Consider the following 14,910-nt stretch of genomic DNA (forward strand, 5'->3'; position numbering starts at 1 on the left):
GCTCAAGGAAAAATTATGAATTATTACAGACCAACCACCTAGATGAACACATTACCTACGTGAACAAATACTGCTGGCCAGCCAACAGGCAAACATCTCTCCTTTTAACAACGAAAAATGGCCTGAGCTTAATACAACTGTGGACTCACAACACAAAGACTGAACACTCAACCAGGAGGAAATGTATTTAAGTAGGTCATAGACCCCGTGATTTTCTTTCCTTCTGCACAAATTCCTGCAGATTGCTAAGCGTTTCTCAGTTGTTTTTACTTGCATTAAACAATTAAGATCTACCCTGCACATTTACTTAAGGATGGTGAGATGACCTTTACGACTGCAAGATTCTAACTTTCTTAACTGTTTTGCACTAGAAAAGTCATCACTAGAACCTTCCAAGTTTGCTGAGTGGTCTGCCCCCAGGGTGTTGTCCCTGGAAGACTAGACACTACTTAAGGCAGGTAATGGCATTCAACCTTGTAATTATCCAACAGGCTTAACAGTGGTTAAAAAAGAATGAATACTTTTACTCAAAAACTCTTCCATCCAAATTAAGTTTTGCCCTCTACCCCAAAAAAACACAGTAGGATCTCCCTGTGCTGTAGCCCTTCTTGTCCTGGGCAGGCAATGTGTCACGGTTTGAGTCCTGGCTGCTCTGCACTTGGGATTCGGCTTCCTGCTACCACGTCTGGAAGGCAGATGATGACCCTGGTACACGGGTTCCTGCCACCCACATGGGAGACCTGCATGGAGTTCTGCCTGGCTCAGCCCCACCACGGGGAGTGAACCGGCAGATGGAAGCCAGCTCTCATCCCTCTGTTTCTCTACCTTTCAAATAAATAACAAATCTTGAAAAAACAAAATAAAATCAATTGTCACTTTCCTGGTTTCTGGTGTCCTGTGTCTTCATTCTGGAAGGCCACTTTTTATGTATGAGGTAAAACTACAAAGCTCAAATTTACCAATTTGTTTTTATTAGAGTCACGAAAATCAAGTTTCAACAGAACTGAAAGACTAAAGGAATCACCATGTTCCTAATTACATATACTAACAGAAACATCTTTAATGAGAAGTGTAAAATAACTTCAAAGTTAGAATGAACTAAGGGAAAAATAAAACAGAACAGCAAACTTTAAAAATATCCTTATTTATAAAAGAAATTTCTTCAAAATAGTGAATAAAATTAAACTGCATCACCTACGATGTTACACGTTTTGTCCTAAAACGGTGACTCAAGGAAAAAGGACCTAACAGTGTAATCTGCTGGCAACATCCTAAAAACAACTCAGCTGTAGCAGTCGCTGTGGTGTAGCAGGTAAAGCCACTGCCTGCAGTGCCAGCATCCCATATGGGCGCCGCTTCAAATCCTGGCTGCTCCGCTTCCGTTCCAGCTCTCTGCTATGGCCTGGGAAAGCAGTTGACCCAAGTCCTTGGGCCCCTGCACCCACGTTGGGGACTTGGAGGAAGCTCCTGGTTCCTGACTTTGGATTGGCGCTGCTCTGGCCATTGTGGCCATCTGGGGAGTGAACCAGTGGATGGAAAACCCCCTTCTCTCCCTCTCTCTCTCTGCCTCTGCCTCTCTGTAACTCTGCCTTTCAAGTAAGTAAATAAGTAAAATAAAATAATAAAATGGTCAAGGACATGAAACTAAGAAAAAAAAGCCACCTGGAAAACGTGCTAAAATTTAAAGTTGTTAGAGAGACAAGAAAACTGTGCCACATGGGGTCATGGATTACACTCTTGCCATGAAACACATCCATCAATGACACATTAGACAGAACTTGAGTGATGGTCCCCGGGTGCAGGACACATGGGCAATTTTTGCTTGTTATTTTTCTATCCTTTAAAAGCATTTTAAAATAATTTTCAGGGGCCGACATTGTGGCGGAGCGGGCTAAGCTGCAGCCTGTGATGCCAGCATTCCACATGGACACAGTCCCCGCTGCTCCACTTCCGATCCAGCTCCCTGCTAATGTGCAGGGAAAGCAGCAGCAGCAGGTGGCCCAAGTACCTGGCCCCTGCACCCACACAGGAGACCCAGAAGAGGCTCCTGGCTCCTGGCTCCAGCCTGGCCCAGCCCCGACCACCGCAGCCATGTGGGGAGTGAACCAGCTGATAGAGGATCTCTCTGTCTCCAATGCCCTCTAACTCTGCCTTTCAAATAAAATCTTAAAAAAAAAAATCATTTAAAGCATTCAGTACCTTTGAGCTCTGCTAACAAAATTTCTACTTTTACTGCTTCCTGGCACCTGTGAAGACAGGTGGGATGTTAGAATTCAAAGAAAGAGCTTACAGGGTAAATCACTGATTACAGTTTGTCTGCTAGCTAAATAAAGAGGCTAGAAATGGGGTGCTTTTACAGCCTCTCGTACTTCAAGGAAAGACTGGAAATTAGTTAAAATAAAGATATCCAAAAGTACAAAAATGCCTGCCATTTTAGCTAAGGATTATCAAATAAAACCCAGCACCAACACAGTGCCTTCTACACAATAAACCACTGTGAATGGAAGACTGAATACCAGGCTCTTGATTTTTTTTCTTCCAATAATAGAATTTACTCACACTGAATGCTATGAAATTAGTAGATCATCAGCTAGAATATATCATAATTTTTCCCAAGGTAATTTTACCTCATCTTTCAATCTGGTAGTTATCTTGTTCACTAATCACAGAAATAAAATTACTAAAGGCACTGCCACCGACTCAAATTTATCAATTATTTATACTTACAACCTTAATTTCAGAATAACAGAATTATCAATTAGAAGAGCACAGTAGTTAAGAGAAGGCATTCAGGGCTGGGCTGTGGTGTAGCAGCACCCTTGCATGTCCTGGCTGCTCCACTTCGGATCCAGCTCCCTGCCAACAGCCCATGGAAGCAACAGAAGATGGCCCCATGCTCGGGTCCCTGCCATCCATGTGGGAGACCCAGAAGAAGCTCCAGGCTCCTGGCTTCTGCCTGGCCCAGCCCCAGCCATTGTGGCCATCTGGGGAGTGAGGCAGCAGATGGAAGATCCGCCCCCCCACCACTCCCTGTAACTGACTTTGAAATAAATAAATAAATCTTTGAGAGAGAGAACGTGCTCTGAATCTCACTACCTTGGCACCAGGATACCTGAGAGTCCCAACCCTGCTCCCAATTCCAACTTTCTGCCCACCGGGGACACCTGGATTGAGTTCCTGGCACCCATCAGCCAGCCCAACTTCTGCCACTGACAGCATTAGTGAAGTGATCCAGCAAATTGAAGAGAAAAAACTCTCTCACCTTCAATGAATAGCATTTTTTTTTAGGATTTCATTAATAAATTAACAATCTCTTGTCAGTCCTTGCAATGAGTTGAAAATCTGTAACTTCTGCCTCCTAGCAAAAAGTTCCTTAAAAAAAGATCCCTTCTAAATACATTGTGCTCCTTCCACAATTCTTCACTTCTCCAAACTGCACAGCCCTAGATCTGTCCCAGGACCACCCGGAATGTGATTCCCGAAACATCCCTCCGCCTCGCCACCTTCTAGACGTTTCTGGATTTTCCTGATTGATGTCCCAGAACCGGACATGGCATTCTGGACAAAACCAGCTCACCAGACTCTGCACTCAAGCCCCTAACTATCAGGATTTCCGTACTCTTTATTTATGAATTCCCAAGAATATTATCATTCACACTTCCTAGAGCTTATCTCCCTCAGTTTAGTAGGTCTGTTCCAAAGGAAAATAAATGAGGTTGGTAGTTCCTTCAGAGATTGTTTACAAATAGGAGGGCACATCAGAAAATTTGTGGAAAATGTAATTAAAAGTAAGTGTTTTGGCCGGTGCCGCAGCTCACTAGGCTAATCCTCCACCTTGCAGCGCTGGCACACCGGGTTCTAGTCCCAGTCGGGGCGCCGGGTTCTGTCCTGGTTGCCCCTCTTCCAGGCCAGCTCTCTGCCTGTGGCCAGGGAGTGCAGTGGAGGATGGCCCAAGTGCTTGGGCCCTGCACCCCATGGGAGACCAGGATAAGTACCTGGCTCCTGCCATCGGATCAGCGCGGTGCACCGGCCTCAGCACACCAGGGCCGCGGTGGCCATTGGAGGGTGAACCAACGGCAAAAGGAAGACCTTTCTCTCTGTCTGTCTCTCTCACTGTCCACTCTGCCTGTCAAAAAAAAAAAAAAAAAAGTAAGTGTTTTGTTTTGGTTTTATGTTGTTTAAATTTACTTGAAAGGCAGAAACGGGGGAGAGAAAAATTATCTTCCATCCGCTAATTCAATCTCCAAATGCCTCAAACAGGGTTGGGCCAGGGTAAAGTCATGAACTCATCCATTATTGTTTTTTAAAAATGACTTATTTATTTGAAAGGCAGAGTTACAGACAGAGCTTTCACCCACTGGTTCACTCCCCAAATGGCTGCAACGGCCGGGGCTGAGCCAGGCTTCATCCAGGGGCCCACATGCGTGCAGGGACCCAAGCACCTAAGCCATCTCTGCTGCTTTTGCCCAGAGCAGCTGGGACGAGAACTGGCACCCAGACAGGATGCTGGCATTGCAGGCGGCGCCTAGACATCACCTCCCAAATTATTTTCTGTAGCTGGTAGGTTTTTGTCGTGACAGTTGCTTCTCATAGAATTTCTAAGGCATGTTGTCAAACAGTGGGGTGGTCACTTAGACCCAACTAGACAGGACTCTACTCAGGTTAAATATGTTTCCCCCTTAATTTTAGGAGAAAGCTCCAGCAGAATGCATGGTTGAGCTGTTGTTCACTATTAGCACATATCTGAGACTTCGGGGGAAATGAGGGATCTTGAGTCCAGTTTTTTTTTTTTTTTTTTTTTTTTTTTTTTTTTTTGTTTGTTTGTTTTTTTGTTTTTTTTTTGACAGGCAGAGTGGACAGTGAGAGAGAGACAGAGAGAAAGTTCCTTTGCCATTGGTTCACCCTCCAATGGCCGCCGCGGCCGGCACGCTGCAGCCGGCGCACTGCGCTGATCCGATGACAGGAGCCAGGTGCTTCTCCTGGTCTCCCATGGGGTGCAGGGCCCAAGCACTTGGGCCATCCTCCACTGCACTCCTGGGCCACAGCAGAGAGCTGGCCTGGAAGAGGAGCAACTGGGACAGAATCCGGTGCCCTGACCAGGACTAGAACCTGGTGTGCTTGCGCCGCAAGGCAGAGGATTAGCCTAGTGAGCCGCGGCACCGGCCTCTTTATTTTTTTAAGAGTTTATTTATTTATTTGAGAGGTAGAGTCACAGACAGTGAAAGGGAGAGAGAAAGAGAAAGGTCTTCCAACCGCTGGTTCACTCCCCAGATAGCTGCAATGGCCGGCGCACCGCGCTGATCCAATGGCAGGAGCCAGGTACTTCTCCTGGTCTCCCATGGGGTGCAGGGCCCAAGCACTTGGGCCATCCTCCACTGCCCTCCCGGGCCACAGCAGAGAGCTGGCCTGGAAGAGAAGCAACCGGGACTAGAACCCGGCACCCATATGGGATGCCGGCACCACAAGCGGACAATTAACCTACTGCACCACAGCGCGGCCCCTTGTCTGTTCTCATTTTCTTCTTCTAGTTTTTTTTTTTTTTTTTTAAAGAAAAATGGTTTTTGGAATAAGGTAATTTTTTAAAATTTAAATGTTAAAATGTAATCCCTTGGAGTTGTAGATTTGACTAGAAACTTTCGTCTCCTTTTACTCATTCTCATGAACGCTCTGAGAGGTGTGCGTACTGTATTCTGGAGCAGTGATTTATTTTGATGCTTTCCTGATTAATTTTCCTGCTCCATCGCAGCAGTGATAGTTAAAGCTGGGCTGGGCATTTTCAGTTTATCAGGCGTGGATTTGGAGAGTTGGTATGTAAATACGTAAATATACAAGTATTTTAAAAATAATTACCTTAATGAAGTTTAAATTGCAAACACTCAATTGACTGGACGTTTGCCAGTGCTTTTGGGAAGCATTCTTATCAAATGCCTGCGCACAGGGGCAGGTGTTGTGGCACAGCAGTTAACCTGCCACCTGCAATGCGGGCATCCCATGTGAGCGCCACTCAAACCCCCATGCTCCACTTTTAAACCTGCTTCCTATTAACACACCTGGGAAAGCAGCGGAAGATGGCCCAAGTGTTTGGGCCCCTGCACCCACGTGAAGACCTGAAGACCTGGAAGAAGCTCCAAGCTTTGGTCTGGCCCAGCCCTGGCTGCTGTGGCCATTTGGGGACTGAACCAGGGATGAAAACTCTCTCTGTAACTGCCTTTCAAATAAAAAAGTCATTTTTAAAAAATACTAATAGTTTTTTGAGGCCAGCACTGTGGCTAGCAGGTTAAGCTGCTGTGCAGTGCCAGTAGCCCATATGGACGCTGGTTCCATCTCAGTCACTCCACTTCCAATCCAGCTCCCTGCTAATGCGCCTGGGAAGGCAGCGGAGGATGGCCCGTGCTTGGGCCCCTGCACCCACCAGGGAGACCCGGATGACGCTCCTGGCTCCTGGCTCCTGGCTCTGGCCTGGCACAGCCGCAGCTGTTGTTGCTATTTGGGGAGTCAATCAGCAGATGGAAGACCTCTCTCAGTTGTCTCTCTCTCTCTGTAACTCTACCTTTCAAATAAGTAAAATAAATCTATAAAAAATAATTTTAAATTAGTATACAAAAATGCTACTATCTAAGGAGTGCATACACAAACAAGTTCCAAACACAAGGGGCAACTCTCACACACACAGAAGCTCACACAACAGGCTCTGTCTGCTAACACGGCCCATTTTAACCAGGCAGACACCCCAGCCTCTGCTTCTCCCACTACGCCATACAGCAATCACGAACTGCCTTCAGAACAAGACACACACGGATACACATGCGCACCATCTCCTTCACAATATTCAAGTGCAAAAACCACTGCAAGGGTTATAAACAAAGGAAATTCTGACACACAGACAAACCTGTCCGAAAGGACAGAGGCTGCACGAATCGGTTTGCAAGAGGTCCCTGCAAGAACCGCCCCCAGACAGGCGGCAGTAGGGAGCACCAGGGCCCAACAGGGAGAACGGGATTTTGAGACCATAAAAGAGTCTTAGAGGTGGACGGGGATGGGTGCCCAACAGTGGGAATGTACTTGACACCCCTGAACTACACATTGTAAAACAGTTAAAATGTTAAGTTCTATTCTGTGCAACCATTTTTTTAAAAATCACTTTCAAGAACTACTTGAGAGAGGTTTTGGGGGCCACCACCTGCAGGGCCAGCACCCCATATGGGTGCTGATTCAAGACCCAGCTGCTCCACTTCCCATCCAGCTCTCTGCTATGGCCTGGGAAAGCAGTGGAAGATGACCCAAAGTCCTTGGGCCCCTGCACCCACATGGGAGACCTAGCTCCTAGCTCCTGGCTTCAGATTGGCTCAGCTCCGGCCACTGCAGCCAAATGGAGAGTGAACCAGCAGATGGAAGACCTCTCTCTCTCTCTCTCTCTGCCTCTCCTTCTCTCTGTGTAACTCTTTCAAATAAATAAATGAATCTTAAAAAACAAAAAAGATTTTTGAATTTGCGTGTGAAAGCAGTAGATGAAGGCTCAAGTACTTGGGTACTTCCAGGCTCTGGCATCAGCCTGGACCAGCCCAGCCATTGCTCCATCTGGATAGAACTCTGTTCACATTTATGCTGTGGTTGATAGCCAGGGCTATATTTAGATGCAACAAATTCTTTACAATGAACAATAAATAAAGCAAAGTCTTCTCAAGTTTCCTTCAAACTGTCAATCTCTATTAAAAAAGCTTCAGGGACTGGGATCTGGCTAAAATACGACAGCTCGGGTTTTCTTAAACCACCTTTAATAGCCCAGGAAGGCCAGGAAACCGCAACTGTCCTTGAGCTCCCTGACGCTCCTTTCTACATCAAATATACAGTTTTCAAAAAGTTCATGGAAAAGGTGGATTACGGAAAAAGCATGCACCAAGAGATATCTAACTTTTAATTCCATTTTTTCATGAATTTTTTTTTTCATTTCATTTTATTTGAAAGGCAGAGAGAGGGAGACAGAGATCTTCCATCTGCTGGTTCACTCCTCAAATGCCTGCAAGAGCCAGAGCTGGGCCAGTCTGAAGCCAGAAGCCAGGAACTCAATCCAGGCCTCCCACTTGAGTGGCAGGAAGCCAGGTACCTGAGCCACCCCCTGCTGCCTTCCCGTGCTATGCCCCAGCAGGAAGCCGGTGGGTGAGAACCTGACCAGGTACTCTGATGGGGGACGCAGACATCCCACACTGCGCCTCAACCTCTGCACCAAACACCATTCCTCCAGGAACTCTCTAAAGTGCCCCGTACCAACGCTGTCATGAGGAAACACAGTACTACATCTAGAACTCAGGACAGCTCAAGTTAAGAAATAGGGAAGAGGCTGTGGTGTAGAAGGTTAAGCATCTGTCTGTAGTGCCGGCATCCCATATGGGCGCCAGTTCAAGACCCGGCTGTTCCACTTCCCATCCAGCTCCCTGCTATGGTCTGGAAAAGCAGATGTTCCAAGTCCTTGGGCCCCAATGCCCATGTGGGAGACCTGGAAGAACCTCCTGGCTCCTGGCTTCAGATCAGCCTAGCTCCAGCTGTTGTGGCCATTTGGGGAGAGAACCAGCAGGTGGAAGACTTCTCTGTCTCTCCCTCTCTGCCTATGTAACCCTGCCTCTCAAGCAAACAAATAAATCTTTTAAAAAAAAAAAGGAGAAAGAAAGAAGTAGGGAATGTAGGTGCCAGGGCTATGGCATAGCAGGTAAAGCTGATGTCTGCAGTGCTGGCATCCCATATGGACACCAGTTAAAGTCTCAGCTGCTCCAATTCCAATCCAGCTTCCTGCTAACATGCCTGGAAAAGCAGCAGAAGATGGCCCAAGTGCTTCGGCCCCTGCACCCACATGGGAGACCAGAAGAAGCTCCAGGCTCCAGGCTTTGGATCGCCCAGCTCTGGCCATTGCGGCCATTTGGAGAGTGAACCAGCAGATGGAAGACCTCTCTCTGTCACTCTGCCTTTCAAATAAATAAATAAATCTTTAAAAAAAAAAAAAAGAAATAGAGAAAGTATCTTAAATATTGGGCACCAGTTCCAGAAAGCTATTTTTCTTTTTAGAGAGTTATTAATTTGAAAATCAGAGTGAGAGAGATAGCAAGAAATCTTCTACCCGCTGGTCCACTCTCCAGATAGCCACAATGGGCAGGGCTGGGCCAGGCAGAAGCCAGGAGCCTGGAGCTTCAACCAGGTTCTCCCCTGTGGCTGTAGGGGCCCAAAGACGTGGGCCATCTTCTGAGGCTTTACCAGGCCATTAAGCAGAGAATTGGATCAGAAGTAGAGCAGCTGGGACTTGAACCCATGTCTATATGGGATGCGGGCAGCTGCTTTCTCCTCCACACCACAATGCCGGCCCCCCAGAGAGCTATCTTTCAATTATAATTCACTGTGCAAGGCAGACATGATTAGTCTCCACTATGCAAACTCCTCAGCTCCGTCTACTCCAGGGCCCAACTGAACCAGATACTGTTTCTCCAGTTAGTCATGACACAATCATATCCAACACTGTTTATAAAATCATTTCCTTTGCCACACTGTAAGAAAATCCTATTAAATTCTTGCCATCTCAGTTTTTAGTCTTCAGAGACTGGAGACTAACACAGCAGCCAGTCTTGCTGGCTATTTTTACTGATTCATTTTTACTTCCTCAGAAAAATTATAAGATATATTTGGGGGCCGGTGCTGTGGCGTAGCAGGTAAAGCTGCCACCTGCAGTGCTGGCATCCCATATGGGCTCCAGTTCAAGTTCCAGCTGCTCCACTTCTGATCCAGCTCTCTGCTGTGGCCTGGGAAAGCAGTAGAAGATGGCCCAAGTCCTTGGGCCCCTGCACCCGCGTGGGAGGCCCAGAAGCCCAGAAGAAACTCCTGGATCCTGGCTTCAGATTGGCATGGCTCTGGCTGTTGTGGTCATTTGGAGAGTGAACTAGCAGATGGAAGACCTCTCTCTCTCTCTGCCTTTCAAATAAATAAATATAAAAGAAAAAAAAAGAGAAGAAAGAACTGCCTGAGGCCACAGCCAGGATAGGAACCCAGGCACCTCTGCTTTCAGAACCTGCGCCTACCTCCACTGAGAAATAAACCCTCTCTCCTTTTTAAATGTTCTTTGGGTCTTACAATGAACGTCTTTTAAATAGAATAATTCTGTAAAAATCCTACATGGTTTTTAATCAGGAACAGAAGAGCCAACGCTCTCTCAACTCCAACGATGTCTGGCCAAATCGACTTTTCCCTTCTTTCTTACCAGGCCAAGTGGTAAAAAGCAGGTGAATAAAAGCAGTGCCAGAAACCAGCGCAGACCACGAAGATAAAGGCGGCAGGAACAGAGAGGAAAAAAAGGAGAACTAGTGTTGAGAGTTCCAGTAAAGGACAGATAAGGAGAAACAAAACAGAAGGGCAGACAAAGAATACCAAGATAATACCTCCTTGATACTCAATAAGCCCTACAGTACACACCCATCCTCTCAACTACTAACTCGCTGTATTCCTCCAGTGCGGGCGCCTCGTCTGCACTTGGGTTGCCAGAGGATTTTCATTATATCACTATCCTGCCATTTTACACCTCCGCTCCACTGCCTATCCAGCTTCCTGCTGCTGTGCCTGGGACACAAGATAGCCCACCTACTCGGGCCCCTGCCACCAAGTGGAGACCAAGACGGAGTTCCAGGTCCCTGGCTTCTGCCTGGACAGCCCTAGCTGTTACAGACATTTAGGGAGTGAACCAGCAGACATTAGATCTTTTTCTCTCCTTCCCTCTCTCACTCTTTCAAATACATAAAAAAAAATCCTTAAAAAAAATGTTTTTCTGGGGTCCGCGCTGTGGCATAGCAGGTAATGCTGCCACCTGCAAATGCTGGGATCCCATGTGGGCACTGGTTCAAGTCCCAGCTGCTCTGTTTCCGATCCAGCTCCCTGCTAAAGGCCTGGGAAAGCCACAGAAGCCAAAAGTGCTTGGGCACCTGCCACCCATCTGGAGCCCAGATGGCATCTGGGGCTTCTGCCGTCAGCCTAGACCAGTCCTGGCCATTTGGAGTGAAACACTGAATAGAAACCTGGCTCACTGCCTTTCAAACAAAGAAGTAATCTTGCAGAGACAGTAGGCATTTAGCCAAGCAGTTAAGACACCAGCATCCCACACCCCAGTGCCTGGGTTCAAGTCCCATCTCCACTTTCCATTCTAGCTCCCTGCAGAGCCACCTAAATGAGACCCTGATGGGAGTTCCCAGCTCCTGGCTTCAGGCTGGCCCAACCCTGGCTATTCTGGGCAAACGAACAAGTGGATGGAAGACCTCCATCTCTGCCTTTCAAATAAACTGAACTCAAACTAAAGAAATTTTCCAATAAAGAATGACACAACAGTAGAAACGAATTAGGGGGAAGGCAATGCAGACAGCTGGTGACCAGGTGCGAGAAAAGGCTAAACATTTCATTTTTAGTGCTTTACTTCAGCTCCGGGTAACACCACCAGAACAGAGGTCTTGTCTTCTGTACTTTTTGTTTTGGAACACATCATGCAATTATGGATCAGCAGAAGTGAGAGAAGATGGGGGGGCATCTGGCGTGGCAGCTGAAATGCTGCTTGGGACGCCCACATCCCATCAGAGTGCATGGGTTAGAGGACGGGCTCTGCTCCACCCCCAATGCCGACCACCGGCTCCTGGTAATGAACATCTGGGGGCAGCAATGCTGGCTCAAGGGCCTGGGCCCCTGCCACCCAGGCGGGAGCCCCGGACTGAGCTCCTGGCTCCCTGCTTCCGCCTGCCCCAGCCCTGGCTGCTGTGGCCTCTGGAGAGTGATTCTGCACACGCAAGATCTGTCTCTCATTCTTTCTGTCTTTCAAACAAAACAAAAAACAAACTTCTAATGATAGAACATAATTGTACAAAGTAGCCTCATTCTTCCTACCTAATTTACAATTATTTTCCCCAGAATAAAATCCATTATAATAAAAAAATTTAAAAATAGTTCTAAGGCTTGTCCCACAAGAAAAATAACGTCCAAGGGCTATGTTTTCATGCAAAGCCTTTGCAGGCAAAGGAAGTCAAGTCGTCGGGGGCACACATGGCCGTGGTGCTGCTCTGAACGCCCCACCTGACCAAACCTATCTCCAGGCCCAAGTACCAAGTACCCGCCCTATTTCCCAAACCCTGGCCTCTACGGTGCGTATGTGATGCTTCAGGCATCGCTAAGAGAGAACATGGCAAATGCCTGTGCCATGAATTAATTAATAAATGAACCAGAGTGGGAGGGAAAAAAAGACAAGGCTAGTTTTTTTTTTAATCTATTTATTTATTTAAAAAGCAGAGAAACAGAGAGAAGGAGAGACACAGAGGGAGATCTTTCATCTGTTGGTTCACTTCCAAATTGGCTGGAACTGGACCAGGCTGGAGCCAGGAGCTTCTTCTGGGTCTCCCACGTGGGCCATCTTCCACAGCTTTCCCAGGCGCACTAGTAGAAAGGTGGATCGTAAGGGGAGTAGCCAGGGCTCAAACCGGGGCCCATAAGAGATACCGGGGCTGCAGGCTGAGGCTTAACCTTCCGAGCCACAGCGCCAGCCCCCAGACTAGATTTCTAGTTTTAGTCTGCACTTACATCCAGGATGCTTTTTTAAACCTCAGATTTAACTTCTAAATTTGTAATCGTGGCTAGCCCAAAGAGCCTTCCCTCGCAAGCCGACGACAGCAGCAGTCGTCCTATTTAACGTCGTTTCAAAGCAACGAAAAGCAAACTTCTACACATCCCTGAATTTCCTACCACTGCCAATGGCTATAAATATGCCATCCACCGAGCTGCAGCCAAGGGTACCAGCTGGGGTGCAGACTCTGCCCCCTAAAACCCACTTCTCATATGAAAAGAAAAGCTACCCTCACAACCAGAAATGCGGATTCCTAGGCCCCAGCCCCACGGGATCAGAACCTGGGGTGCGGCCCAGCCCACTGTGCTGCCCCCATGATGCGCTGTTCGGGAAGCAGAAGCTACGCACCCAGCGTCCCCCGGCTCGTGCCTCCTTCCCCACCGCAGCCGGGCTACCACGGAAAAACAGACGCACGGGCCGGTCCCGAGGACGCCGCTCAGAAGTTCGGGGCCCTGCCCACTGCACCGCAGAGGCTGCACGCGCGCACGCGCCTGGTGACTCCGAGGAAGGCAACAAGTGCCAGGCGCACCGAGGACGACCGGCCACCTCCAACCAGACCACACGAGAGCAAGGCAGGAAAGAGCTCCATAAGCCCACGGACGGCGTGAGCCGAGCCCACCCACCCCCTCCACGGGGTGGCCGAGCCCCGAGGCGGCCCGCGCAGTACAGGCCTCCTGCACGGCCGCGAGGGGCAACAGGCCACCCGCCGGCCAGAGCCTCGCCCTCGGAACACACCCAGCCGCAGACCAGCGCCGAACCCCCAGCGAGAGGGGCTCAGAACCGGAGGCGAGGCAGGCCAGACAGGGCCCGAGCCGCCCCCGCCCCGTCCTGCAGGCGTGCATGGCCTCAAGGCCGAGGTTTTCTCTTCCGCTCATTGTGTCTTATTTCCCCCAGCCCCAAAGCCCAGGCCCCGCGGGGATGGGCGCGCCAGGCCGGCCCGGGACAAAGCCCACGACGGGCTCCACCTGGGAGCCGGCCGGGGGGCGGCGCCGGCACCCCGCCCCCCCGCGCGGTTACCAAGGCAGCGCGGCCCCGCCCCCCGCGCCCGCGGGCCAATCGCGCGCGTCTGCTGCCCCGGCGCAGGAGCCCCGGATACACCAGCCGAGCGCGACCCCACGGCTCGGGCCTGGCACGACGCGCGCCCCCGCTCCGCCCGGCCGGCCAATCAGCGCGCCGGAGGCCGGCGCGGCCGCACACGCCAGGCGGTGCGCCCCTCCCCCCAGCCCCCACTCATACACCACACGCCGGCCGGCGCGAGCGCGCGCGCGCCCCTCCCCCACGCGCACCCAGGCGCGCGCGTGCAACCGCCGTCCCCCGCGACCGCGTCCGCCCCACCCCCACCGCCTCGCGCCCCCGCGACCGGGGCCGGCGGGGGAGGGGGGGAGCAGGGCGCCCCTCAAAAGCCCGGCCGCAGCACCCCGACTGCTGCCTGCGCAGGCCCTCGGCGGGGCAGAGTCTGGAATAAAAGGCCTAGCTCGCCATGGCACCCGCGGCGGGGGCCGCAGGACGGGGCTGGGGGCGGGAGTGGGAGCTGAGACCAAAGGGACTCACCCGAGTGCAGCCGCCTCCAGGCAGCGCCGGGGCCGGGGGTGCGAAGGGAAGCGAGTGAGGGCCGCCGGGGAGCAGCCTCGGCTGTGGCGAGCTGGCGGGCGGCGAGGGGGCGAGGGGCCGCTGCGTCTCGGCCGCGCTCCTGTCACCGCCGCATGGCCGCCCCGGCAGGGCCTCGCGCAGCGCCTGGATCCGATCGCGGGGGAACCCTGAGAGAGGCCGGGGTGACCGCGGCAGGCGGGCGGCCGCAGCTAGAGAGCGCGTGCGGGGAGGCGGGGGGGCGACCAGTGGGCCCCTTTTTCTCTGCTCTCCGAGCTTCGCTCTCACCCTCCTCCTCCTCTTTTTTTTTTTTTTTTTTTTGTTCCTCGAAGGCGCGCTGCGCGTGCGCACCCGCAGCACCGCCCAGCGGGAGTTGTAGTTCCTGATTGGTTCCCCACCAACGCGGCGGCGGGGACGGGGGACTACAACTCCCAGGAAGCCGCGCGCCGCCGAGCCCGGAGCAGGAGGACGAGGCTAGCGCGGCGCCCGGCCCTCTCCGGCGAGGACTGTCAATGGAGGCGCGGGTGGTGGGAGCAAGAACATGGCTGCACCTGGGGCCTGCGCGGCCGCCCGGGTGGGGGAGGGGAGCTGGGGGGGGGGGGCGAAGGAGCGGAAATGGAGACGGGTGGTGGCTCCAGCCGGCCTCGGCGGCGCTCCAAGTCCCCCGCTGGACTGTGGCACCCGAAATTCCCTGC

At 50.9% G+C, this 14,910-nt stretch overlaps 1 protein-coding gene across 11 annotated transcripts in view; it reads right to left on the bottom strand.

Moving 5' to 3' along the window:
• GTF2I (general transcription factor IIi) overlaps window positions 1-14,514 on the bottom strand; it is a 102,877-nt gene extending 88,363 nt beyond the window's left edge. For 8 of the 11 annotated variants that reach the window (XM_051841224.3, XM_089321980.1, XM_089321981.1 and 5 more), the window contains exon 1: window positions 14,180-14,514. The gene's annotated coding sequence lies outside the window, so the exon portion shown is untranslated. The remainder of the gene's footprint in view (window positions 1-14,179) is intronic. The other 3 variants (XM_070064508.2, XM_070064510.2, XM_070064507.2) reach the window with 1 other exon arrangement.
• Window positions 14,515-14,910: the final 396 nt, after the last annotated feature.

The sequence above is a fragment of the Oryctolagus cuniculus genome, chromosome 19 (assembly GCF_051225735.1).
Source record: "Oryctolagus cuniculus isolate XC-2025 breed Fujian yellow rabbit chromosome 19, ASM5122573v1, whole genome shotgun sequence".
NCBI lineage: Eukaryota > Metazoa > Chordata > Mammalia > Lagomorpha > Leporidae > Oryctolagus > Oryctolagus cuniculus.